General features: G+C 39.9%; 1 protein-coding gene across 3 annotated transcripts in view; it reads left to right on the forward strand.

The window, feature by feature from the left end:
- Positions 1-12514, forward strand: part of PLCB1 (phospholipase C beta 1) — a 685746-nt gene that overhangs the window by 444280 nt on the left and 228952 nt on the right. The gene's annotated exons all lie outside the window — the stretch shown is intronic.

Below are 12514 nucleotides of genomic sequence, written 5' to 3' on the forward strand. Positions count from 1 at the left end.
TTCACTTAAACACCTTGTCCCTGCACTGTCTCTCTTAACCTCATCCCAAACCACTTCTGACCCCATCTCCTCTTCAACCCTCTCCTTGAGAGCAAATATTCTTAGCACCTTATTAACTTCCTTTAACCTACATACCCCCTAGCCCACCACCATGCACATGGTAGCTGCTCAAAGAATATGAGAAGAAATGAAACAATTTTGAAACAAAAATTTCAAATAATGACAATAAATAACACTTATTCAGTTATGAACTAGAATAATAAATTAGATGGAGCATCTCCATTAAGCACTTGCTAATTTACTAGCATAGCAGGCCTTTCAGATACATGCAGAAATAACTAGAATAGAGCAAGATCTATCAAACCAGAAGCCATCAACTCCACTTTGAGACTTTCTCTGGAATAGTCTAATTGCCATGAAAATCAGAGCACTGAAATGAACATATCAAAAGAAGGGTCTCTTTTTTCACGTTTACAGTTCACAGGATAGAAATGATGATCCTTACCCTTCATACCTTCCCTTCAAGAGTTAAGAATATGAATCAAAGAATACTCTTAAGTCATATGTCATATCTGTGCCCTTATAGAACTTCTTGTGTCAAGGATCACAGCTATAGGGCCAAGCCAATCATCATTATGATCTATAAATTTTTAACCCTCAGTGGTCTGACAGTTCTCTGAGCTACACTAGAAATAATGACCTGACCTCTAATTTTTTAGTGATTATGGTAGAGGCTTATTTCCAACATTTACATGATATCAGTCTTACTTCTTACAAAGGAATGAACGAAATGCCAACCAGTTTTAACAGTGTGAGGTCTTTAGAAACTACTTTCCAAGCCTGTGTTACAGACCTACTCTATTTTCCCTCTTTGAGAACCAAGTCATCCATTTGCTTCTAGAGGATATCTCAGATGTTTGGAGAGACTTCAGTTTTATGAAACATTCAGTGTGGCAGCATTATACTTGCCTAGCAAGAGTTCTCATTCTGGAATACTATTGGTAATCTGTGAGTTTACACACTTCATTTCTCAGTATATGGATGGATGGATGGATGGATGGATGGATGAACATGGATAAATAAATAGTAATGATTAGTAAAATATCTTTTATAAAATATCTTTCCCCAAATGCAGCCATATTCAGTTTTAAAAATCACCAATTCAGGAGATTCTTTAACTCTCAAAAACATTCAGTAAATGACAGTGACTTTCAGGGAGGCTTTTACTAAGAGTGAATATAGATTTTATATTATAAGCCAATCTACATATCTTATACTGCATTAAACTTTGTGCAATTATGTTTAAAACATATTCAATTTCCTCCTCTCTGTGCACTCCTACCCACTAATTTTCTTTAAGGATTTTGATGCCTGAGCCATGTAATATTCCCCGTCAGGACTGCCTCTGTAGACATTGTCCCAGGAGCAACTTGATGTTTCTGGTATAATTAATGAAGCTACAGAATATGTTTTGCCTTTCCTGCCTTCCCAGTAAGGTATTTTTTTCCCCTACTGAAACTGCTCAGCCAGAAGGTTAAGATTTGCAAACACCATTTTACTCTGAAAACTTACTTTTCTTCCTTTTAATTGTCCGTATTGTCTCATAACATCACACCTTTTATTTAATCTCTGGGGCCAATGTACATGATGCTTTGTGTAGTGCCAACACCAAAGAAGACAGCCTCTCTCATTATGTAGAATGCCTGACAGAAACCTGAGCTGCTTTGAAACTCAAATGTCTCCAGAAGAAATTATTTACAAAGGGATTCTGGCTCATTTATTCATTCAACACATATTTGTTAGTTGCCTTCTCTATGCCAACCACAATTCCAGTGTTAGGGATTCAGCATTCTAGAATGCTGAGAGCCAGCATCCTGGGAGAAATAAACAGATAAATCACCACTAGGAAGGAAATATATTGTAGGTCAGATGGAGATCTGTGTGGAAGAATAAAGCAGGAGGAGAGGGCATAAGGTGTGAAAGAAGGGGGTTATTTCTTTATGGGGTATACAGAGAAGGTGAAAAATCTGAAGAAAGTTGTTCCATTACAGCAATATCATAGATTTCTGAGAAATCCGTTGGATCAATTTAAAAAATCAATCAGAACTAGAACTTGAATTTTCCTAAATATATTATTCCAGATTTGCATGCTTCCTTTCTTACATAAATCACTTGAATTTGAACTTTTTATTTATTCTGTAAGACAAGTGACTTTTTAAAAGTTTGATAGAGTAGAACACTGTATTTCAATTTTTCTCTCTGTAGTTGGACTAAAAATATGGTATCTCTTGCAATTATACAATAATCATACTTTTTGTTATGGAACTTGGCTTTCCAACCACTCTATACCTAAAGGATTTTCTTTCTTTGCTTCCTAAAGGGGCACTCCCTTTAATGTGCCAAGAAAACAGATTATTTCACCTTTGCCTTCTGAGTCACATACTTCTCCAGGCATCCTCTGCTCCCCTAGGGACCCATGGACACATGCACATTTACTATCCCCCGGAACTCCTGGACTTCAGTCCATCTCCATGGGATGCCCTGATTTCTCCTGGAAGCTCTGGGGAGGAGGTGAATAACACCATCCTTCCTTTCACTTTTCTACCATTAACTTCCAATAATTCTCTACTCATGGCTACATGACTTGTGGCAAAGATATCAACGATGGAAACTAGCCAAGGCAGCAGAAGTTGATTCCCTGTGTTGTGATAGGGGCTTCTGAAGGACTTTGGCTCTTATTGTGAGGAAGATGGAAGCCACTGAGGGTTTTAAGCAGAGGGTGGACATGACCTGCCTTAACCCTTTAGTCAATAATGGACTGCCTGGGGAGAGGCAATATTATGAAAGCAGGGAGACCACTGAAACTACCAAAATATTTGAAGTGAGTTGGTAGTAACTTGGACCAAGGTGGGGCTGCATAGGAAATGAGAAGGAGTCTCTGTATGTGTGTGTGTGTGTGTGTGTGTGTGTATTATATGGAGAGAGAGAGAGAGAGGGAGGAAGGAAGAATCAAGAGCAGAGGTTTATGAATCATATGTTGCATGCAAGAAAAAAAGAAGAATCAAGGATGAAGTTAGAGTTTTGGCCCAAGAGACAGGCAGGATGGAAATACCACTTACATCATAGGGGAAATTTTAAGTAGAGCACATTTGTGGGTATATAGTTGAGGGTTCAGTTTTGATTATGTTCAGATTGAGATCATTATTAGACACCCAACTGGATATGTTGAGTTGGATATAAGAGCCTGGAGATGAGTGCCAAATATAATACATTAATTTGGAAGTCATCAGGTCATAGATAATATTTAATGAGGCTGGATGAGATCAGCCAGGAAGTGACTGCAGATAGAGAAGATGTCCAAGACCTGAGTCATCGATACGCCAACATAAAGAGATTGAGATAAGAAAGAATCAGAAAAGGAGGCCAGTGAGGAGGAGGCATTGAGGAAGTGTGTGTCATTGGAAGGCATGTGAAGAGAACATTTAAGGGAGAATAAAGTGATCAACAGTAGGGTCAAATGCTGCTCAAGATGAAGACCAAGAATGGACCCTTGTATTGAGTGACATAGAGGTCACTCAATAGTGACTTTGATCAGAGTAGCTTCAGTGGAGTGGTGGCATCAAAGCGTATTGGAATGGGCTCTGGGGAATGTTGACAAGGGAGAAAAAAAGAAGCCAAAAAAAATATTGCTTTTTTTTTTTTTGAAGTTTTGATAAGAAAGAGGAATGGGAAGCAATGTCTAGAAATGGGTTTTAAGATGTGAGAAGCAACAGTATACATGTATGCTAATAGGAATGGTCCCATAGAGGGAAACAATGTGTTAATGCAGGAAAGAAGAGTTGCTAGAGCAAGTCTTTGAGTAGGAGAAGCAGTAGGATCTAGTCCAGAGCTCAGTAAACTACAGCCTGGAGGCCACTTCTGGTCTACCACCTGTTTTTATACTTTTATGGGAACACATTGTGTCTATGGCTGCTTTCTCTAGACAGAGATGAATAGTTATTCACTGTCAGGTCCTTTATTTAAAAGGTGTGTTGACCCAGTCCTAGTTCAGAGATAGAAGGGCTAATCTCAGACAAAAGCAAGAGCAGTCCATCAACAAGAGAAGAAAGAGTGGAGCATATTGATAGAGATGCTAATAAGGGGTACATGTGGTACATGCGGTGGAGAAAGTTGAAGAAATTTTCTGTTCACCTTTACTTTCTCCATGACAAAGGACACAGAAGTCATCAGCTGAGCGTAAAGGTGATGCGAACCTTCAAGCCTTTCTCAGCACTACTTGGTGCATTTCTTTGAAGATCTGGCTATAAGGTTAACAGGGACTGTGAAAGACAGATCATTCACATCAGCCTCCAAAATAATGTTGTTTTGAGCATATTAGCCAATTTATGAGATCAATGCAAATTCTTCCATTGGTCAAGAAGCTTGAAGAAAAAAACAATTGTCTTCTACCTGCCCAACACTAGAGTGTCTTTTGAATATTCTGCTTTTCTTTGAGGTGCGGCGCTACTCAGAAAGAGACTCCTTGTAGTGCACACCACCTGCTGTAGTCACGCAGTCTGAACAGCATTGCAGTCACGCCATAAAGCAGATTGCTCTGAGACAGGGCCTGGGGTTCACGGGATTGCCATGTGCTGGGGTTCACCTTTAGATCTCAGGGGTTCAGTGTGCAACGATTGGGAGATCAGTCTTCACTGAGAGAATCTCAGCCAGGGAGGAAATCTGTCTCCAGTTAGCAAAGAGGATTCCCAGGAGGCAAACACAGCATGTCTTCCCTCTCGATTCTGGTCCTTTTCCATGGCTGGGTCCCTGGAAGCTCATGCCCTCCCTCAAACTCCCCAACTCCTATCTCCAATCTTTGTTCAAGGCGGTATCTTAGCGGCATACCCCATCACCCTAAGAAAAAGGATTGGCGACTCAGGCTCTGATATTCAGTCCTAAGGAGTTTGACACTCTGATAGGCCCCGTAGGTGGGCGAATTGTTGAACCACTGCCTACTCTGGCAGATTTCAACCCAGGTGTTGCTTCAGCGTGTTAAGGTGCACTGAATTGAAACAGCAAAGATCCAGTGGATTAAGAATGAGATGCGCGTTGTCAGAGTTGTGCAGGGGAGATTTTGCCTTCATTTCTCCGCACAAGGTTTGCCAGATGCCATTGCTTTCCATCCTTAATTCTTTACACACTAAATTCTCTGAAGCATTTATAAATAGGAAAGCATGAAATTTAACAGGAATTTGGCGAGATTTTTTTTTATTGAAAAGCACCAATTTTGACTATACAATTTATTAGATATTTGAGAAGACAACCCACCCATGTAAATAGAACCCAGATCAAGAAACAGGGCATCACCAATACTCCAGAGTCTACCCTACTAACACACCCCTAATTTTTCTTTTATTAGAGAGAGAAAGAGAGAGAGAGAGAGAATGTGTGTGTGTGTGTGTGTGTGTGTGTGTGTATGAATGGGAGAGGGGAGAAAGAGAGGGAGAAGCAGACACCCTGCTGAGCAGGGAGCCCTACATGGGACTGGATCCTAGGACCCTGAGATCATGACCTGAGCCAAAGGCAGACACTTAATGGATTGGGCCACCCAGGCGCCCCTACCACCCACCTATTTTGACCTCCACCTCTATAGATTCGTTTTACCTGTTTTTATAATTTCTGTAAATAGAATCAGGAAACATGCTTTCTTTCTGGCCCAACAACATTATTATTAGTAGTATTCAACATTATATTTAGGAAACCCTTCTATATTTTTACATGTGGTTACAGTTTAGTTCATTCTCTTTGCTAAAGAGTATACCACAATTTATATATCTATTCTACGGTTGATGAACAATCAGGCAATTTCCACTTCAGGACTATTATAGATAGTGTTGCTGTAAACATATGCCTTTCTGTGAGATAAGTGTTGCTGATCATAGATCTTCATATGTTCAACTTTGATGGATAATGGCGCTTTACCAAACTGTTTGAGCCAATTTGTATTTTAAACAGTAAATTCACACTTGTAAAAATAATGTTTAATAATGGATGTCTGTATGTTAATTTATTACATTTTGACATCATAAAATAATGAGCTTTCCAAAGATATGCTCTATAAAATGAACATCAGCCTTGAATGACTCTCATTTTAGATTTTTTCAGGGAACCTCTGCCATGTCTGTAGCTATGAATGTCATAGAAAACATAGTTCATTCATTTTGAGGGTATGGCCTGGGATTCCTTGGAATTTCTCCGTGCTTGCTTGCCCACCATTCAAATACTTGAAGGCTCTCTGAATTTCCCAACTAGCTCTCACCTCTCTTTCCTTATCCCTTTCCCCCCTGCTTATGTTGCTCAAATTCTTGACAGGTCTCACTTACAGTCACCTTCTACCTACTTTCTTAGAAGTCTCTCTTTGCTCTTCAACTATATGTGACCATCTGTATAAAAATCATATTAAAAAAATAAATAAAATGAAATTCTAAAAAAGAAAGAAAGAAGGAAAAAAAGCACTCAAACCTGATTATGCTTGAAATCGTCTTCATTGCTTATTACCTAAAAAATGAAGTTTTCTGTGTATTTCACTCATTCATTTAGTGAACAAAGATTCACTGAAGGCTTTGTATGTAGTGACCACCTCAGGGGACACTGGAGATTGGTTAGTGACCATACAAACATAGCCCTTGCTCTCAGGTGCTGACAACTCACCTCTTGGACCCCTCATACCAGTCTGCTCCCATAGCTCCTAACTACCTGTGATTCTTTCTGCCTTTACAATTTTAATTTTGGTGCCTTCAGAATTATATAGGTTATTGTATATCACTTTTCCATTTTGTCCACCAGGAGAACTTCCAAGCCTCCTTAGGGACTCAGCTTAAATACAACTCATCCATCTCTCCCTCCCTCCCATGATTTCCATGCATGAATAATGGAGTTTCCTTTTCCGCTCTTTGGTGAACCCCATGCATATTTTCTGTGTCATTTATCACACTGTAATTTTGTATCTGACACCCTACCTTTAATTTCGGAGCTTCTTAAAGTCAGAAACAATAGCTTCATCATTTCTGTGTTCCCAGGATCTAGCTTAGTGTATATAGTACGTGCTCAGTACATGAGTGTTTGAGGAAAAAAAGAAAAGAAAGATGAAGAGAGAAAGCTGAGAAGATTTGGAGCCCTTGAAAACAACTTTCATGATAGATCATGAAAACTTTCAAGCCATGGGGACTTGGAATACATGTATTCCGATCTCTTTTTTTCAAAGTGAAGAAGTTGAAGCCCCTTAGCGGGTTGCTCCAAGCCGTCTCTTCCCAGCACAGATCTCTCTCTAGGATTTGCCAAGGTTTTCAGTAGCAGAAAGGGATGGCAGTAACTACAATGGCTCCCATCCTGTTCATCTTTCCCAAACTTAACCTTGTTCCCGCTCATGGAGTCATGGTCCCTATCACCCTCCCCCACCCACCAGTTACTAAGATGGCTTTGAACAGTCAAATAGTTGAGGCCTTTCAGGTGAAGAGAATGAGAGAAGGTGCTGTGGGGGGGGGGGACTTTTTTTTTTTTTAAGAAAAAAGAAATCACGTCTACAAAATAAAATTGGAAAAGTGAATAGAAAGAGAAACCAGTGAAAGGAACTGCCGCAGCCACCACTAGCTTGCTGCTCCTGATCTTGAACTTGAATCATCAAAAACGGAATTCTCTTAGACATTCCTCCAAATTAACAGTGTTTTTAAAACTTACCCCAAGCAACATGAGGTATACGTGTGTGTGTGTATGTGTGTGTGTGTGTGTGTATTCTGGTACATATACATTGAGATAAGAATTTTCAAACACTGATGTATTTTGTACAAAATATGTAATTTATCCCTTTAACTAGGACCAAAACATGGTGAGCCATGTTTAAAACAAAAACGATTAAGCAGAATAAAAGGTACCTTATATTGTTTTTAGCAGTGTATTTTGGAGCAAAATGGAAAGTTATGCAGGACCTCTTTGGGGGCAGAATATATATGCCAAAAAGATTGCCATTTACAAATGGATTATTGTGTTTTATGTATCTTCATTCACTTCTATTCCTGTCCTCCTCATATCCGCAAAACGTGCCTAGGTCATCCTAAGATACTCCCCCTCCTGACTGTAAATAAGGGCCAGGCTCTCACCGAGTCAGTACACTGTACTGTTGGTCTTGGAATTTTGTGGCCGTGGATGTCCTTTGCTGGCAGCTGAGATTCGTTCCAGATTCTGCATTTGTATTTTGGATGAGTGTGGAGCAGATGAAAGAGGCGCATCTTAAACTTTCAAATTGAGAAAATGTCACCCATATGGAATGTCCGTACGAAAGTTTAAAAGTTCAAAAGTCAAGAGAGAGGCATTCATAATAAAAAGAGGAGGGAAAAGGCAACTTGGACATTAATCTCCTCCTTACACCCAGATGAGAACCAGCAGCCGCTTTTCTGGTGACTGTGGAGGAAAGCGCCCCACCCTCAGTCTTCTGGGTGTCTTTTCTGCATTCCTTAAGCAAGAGCTTCTTTTGAGTCAGGCAGTGTTTAAGGGATCCATATAGAGGAATGAATGCCAAACTGAAGGGAAAATATATACCCTTCGGCACAGAAATGCATGTGCTTTCAGACTATGGGCTGCCTTCAGTGCTAACCCACTTCTCCCCAGAAAGGAAAGCCAGAAAACTGCTTAAAAGCAGTGCCTTCCCTTTCCTTCCAAACACCCCAAAACACAGAAATGAGCCGCTGCCCCCTCGTTCCTACACCTTCCTGCCTTCTGAGGCTTGCAGCTGAGTAAGCCCTAATTGTCTGTCTTTGTGGATGGTCTTGAAGCAGGCAGGCAGATTAAAACAAACAAACAGGGACACTTGACTCTGCCAGTTAAGAGTCTTCCTTCAGCTCAGGTCGTGATCCCAGGGTCCTGGGATTGAGTCCCGCATTGGGCTCCCTGCTCAGAGGGGAATCTGCTTCTCCCTCTGCCTGCCCTCCCCCTGCTTAGGCACATGCATTCTCTCTCTCTCTCCGAAATAAATTTTTTTAAAAATTAAAACAAAAACCCTAATATTTTTGGAAGGAAGAAGAGCTCTAAAAACATTGGGCTTCCTTGTTTAATTACTAGGGAGAAATACCTGGGATCCTCTGAGAGTGGCAGGTTGATCTGTGTCCTCTACTGCCTTAATATCAGTTGTCATTTTTATGCTCCTAGTACATCCAAGGCTCCCAATGAACAAGCTGCCCCTGAGAATGAAAAAAAAATTAAAATAATTAATAATTAAAAATTAAATACTTTGTCAATTAATTTGCTATTAATTATATTAATATTATATTGTATTAATCTATTAATTATAATATATTTTAACAGGATTAGCCTGGCTGCTCTGTTGAAAAGCCATAGTAGGGATGCAGAAGCAGAAACAGGGAGAGCAGAGGGCTTGGGGTGGAGATAGCGAGAAATGGCTGGGTTCTGGATATACTTCAAGTGTAAAGCCAAAAAAATGCATAAAACCATACTGATGGATTGGACACACGGCACAAGAGAAAGAGGGAGCTAAGGGTGATGTCGGTTTTGCTGGTATTGCATTTATTGAGATGGAGAACCAAGTAAGGAGGGAAAATCAGAAATTTGGTTTTGGACATAAGGTTTAAAATAGTGTAAGTCCAAAGCAGTAGAATAAGCACAGATGTGACTTGCTATCTTTCTTGAGATACTATGAAAATGAATGATGGTAAAAGAACATAAATATGTAATGACAAAGAGAATGAGATAGGGCACAACGAGATGACATATTTCAATAAGTTTTCAGGAGAAAATGAGGAGAGTACATGATGGAACAGCGTGTAGGTTCCATAGAGAACCGCAGCCAACAAGGTCACTGAGCCACTCGGAATCAGTGGAGAGAGGCGCCAGACTTGACGACTACCGGCCCAGCAGATTAGGGAGCAGGACATGAAGTGGAAAGAATGGCGAGGAATTAAATTATATTTGCAATTTTGTAATCATGTAAATTTTTATTTTATCAGTTTCAGACCTTTAGAATCCATTTATATGCACATAATTGATGAAGTTTCGAATATGGGTGAGGTTTAGTGGGGTGGAGTCCAGAGCCGATGACCAAGAAAGAATTCTTGAGACAGCTTTGGTGCAAAATGGTGGTTTATTAAAGCACGGACAGGACCTATGGGCAGGAAGAGCTGCTGCCCCAAGGTTGTGAAGGGTGGAAGGTTCTGTACCATGGGGGTTGGGGAAGTAAGGAAAAGGGAGATTTCAATAGAACTTTCATATGCTAAAGAGGACCTACAAGATACTGGAGGCCTTGAGGCCTGGCCTCTGCAAGGTTTTTCCTCCTAGCAAGGGATTAACATTAAGTTAGTTGGGAGAGTCGTAAAAAATGTCACATATGTCCCACCCAGGAGTGGGGGTGGGAGAAGGTTGCAGGATGTCAGCTTTTGCTTTTGCCTCAGCAAGCCTTCTGTTCCCTCATCCTAATTGAAGTCAATTATGGATCCTGGACAAGGAGAAAACATTTCAACTTTGATCATTTTGAAAGTAAACCTAAGCTAACAGAAGTTGGAGGTAAAAGGATTGGCAGGTAAATGTCCTCCTCTCACAGAGAAGTCAAGTAATACCATCTTTAATTGGTGGATTAAGAAATAGCTTAAATTATGTTGCTTGAGGTTGTCTGGGTGTCTGGGAAGAAAGACCAGTTCTGTCAGGGGAAAGGAGAAAGGGCAGTTGGGAGATGGGATAGGAGATCAGAGCTGGATATTGATAGTTAAGTCCTAAAATTGGTCAATCAAGAGAAAGCAATACAAACAGATATTTAGAAATAGGGAATTAACCCCCCAGGAATTTAAGAATAGAAATGCTGAGAATAGTTGTCCAGAAGTAGAATAGGGAAAGAGTATCACAAGCAATCATTGCTTTTTCTTTATAGCCCCTCTGGACTTTTTTTTTTTTTTTAATCTGTGTATGTGTTTCTTTGATAAATAATAAATTTTTAGATAGCTACCATTTACTAAGTGTGTGTTGTGGCTGTCACTGATCTAAACATTTAATACGAACTATCTCCCTTAATTCTCACAACAGCCTGTGAAGTAAATCCTATGATTTCCTCCTTTTTATAAGGCAAATGAATCTTGGACAGGTTAAAAAACTTGCCCAAGACTATTCTAGAAGGCAGGGGTTTCATTGATCCTGAGTAACAAAAAAAGAAACCAAACCTAAGCTTAGATAGATTAAGGATTTTTTACTTGTTTGCTTCTGCTTCCCCGCCCTCCCCCAACACCCCCATGCAGTAGGAAACCTAAAGAGTTTTTGGCATCATTCAGTGACTCAAGGATAACAAGGCGGAGACCCTGTAGTTGCCATGGCCATTTCCTCATAGATCAAGAGGTCCCTGCAGCTCCAGCCATCACAGGTGTGGTCCCAGCAGCAAAAAGAACGGAGCCTCTATATCAGATACCTGATATAGAGAAGTCCCTCTCAGACGTTTGCTACCGTGTAGTTCTTCTTTTGTCACATTGCCACCCTAGCTGCTAGAGATGTTGGAAAATGCAGATTTTCCAATTATTGTATATTGCTATCCTGAATAATGTCAGGTTTCAGTGAGGAGAGAAGGAGAAAATGGGTATTAGGTGGTACTGAGCAGTGGCCCCCACACTGAGCAGTCGGTCCCACAGCTACAGAGTAGCACAGTGGGGTCTGAAATCCAATAAAGTTTATTTTTAAATAAACAAGCAAAAGTGTCAATAATATGAGGGTGAGTAAGAACCATTACATAAACTAATGATAGTATTTTAATTTTAAATTAGAAGAGAAACACAAGTTATATTCAAGGTTCACCCTTCCATAGGCAGTGAGAAAATTGTCAAGAAGGAAGCAAATGGAGCCAAAGGGAAAGAGTAATTTTCCCAGTGGAGGAAAGACTAACAGGATAGAGTCCTTACCAAGGACCAAATACCCCTGCATCTAAAGGGAAAGGATCCAGCTTGTAAAACAATCTAAAATAAAGATGGGGGATATAATTACAGCATTTAAAACAAATTGACTTCCAAATGAGAAAATTATATTGTGGCAGAATTCCATAGGTTAAGTTATAACTTAATGAGGAAGTACCTGTATGTAGTTTACTAATCACATTTCAGGGAATGCAGTTTTAATTTTGTCAGATTTCATTTAATGGATGAACAGCATCACTTTACTCCCAAGAAATTATGATTGCTCCTTTCATTCCACCTGATACACATCTTACCAAAGAAATTAGCTGAATTTTTTTTCTTTAAATTTTTGTTCACTTAATCTGCTCAAACGGAATTACTTTTTCAACAATAAACAATGCTATCGATTATAATTACAGGCCCTGCTTACATACACTTACTGTCTATAGTATGCAGCAATCCAGCAGATTCAAACCAAAGTACTCATTAGCACTGACGCTGCTAGGCTTAGAAGACATAATAGCAAGTGTTTTCACAAAAGTGACAAGAGGCTTTTGGAAAGAACCATTTCAAGAATATGGCGGGTTGACGTGAAACCCATG

The sequence above is a fragment of the Neovison vison genome, chromosome 8 (assembly GCF_020171115.1).
Source record: "Neovison vison isolate M4711 chromosome 8, ASM_NN_V1, whole genome shotgun sequence".
NCBI lineage: Eukaryota > Metazoa > Chordata > Mammalia > Carnivora > Mustelidae > Neogale > Neogale vison.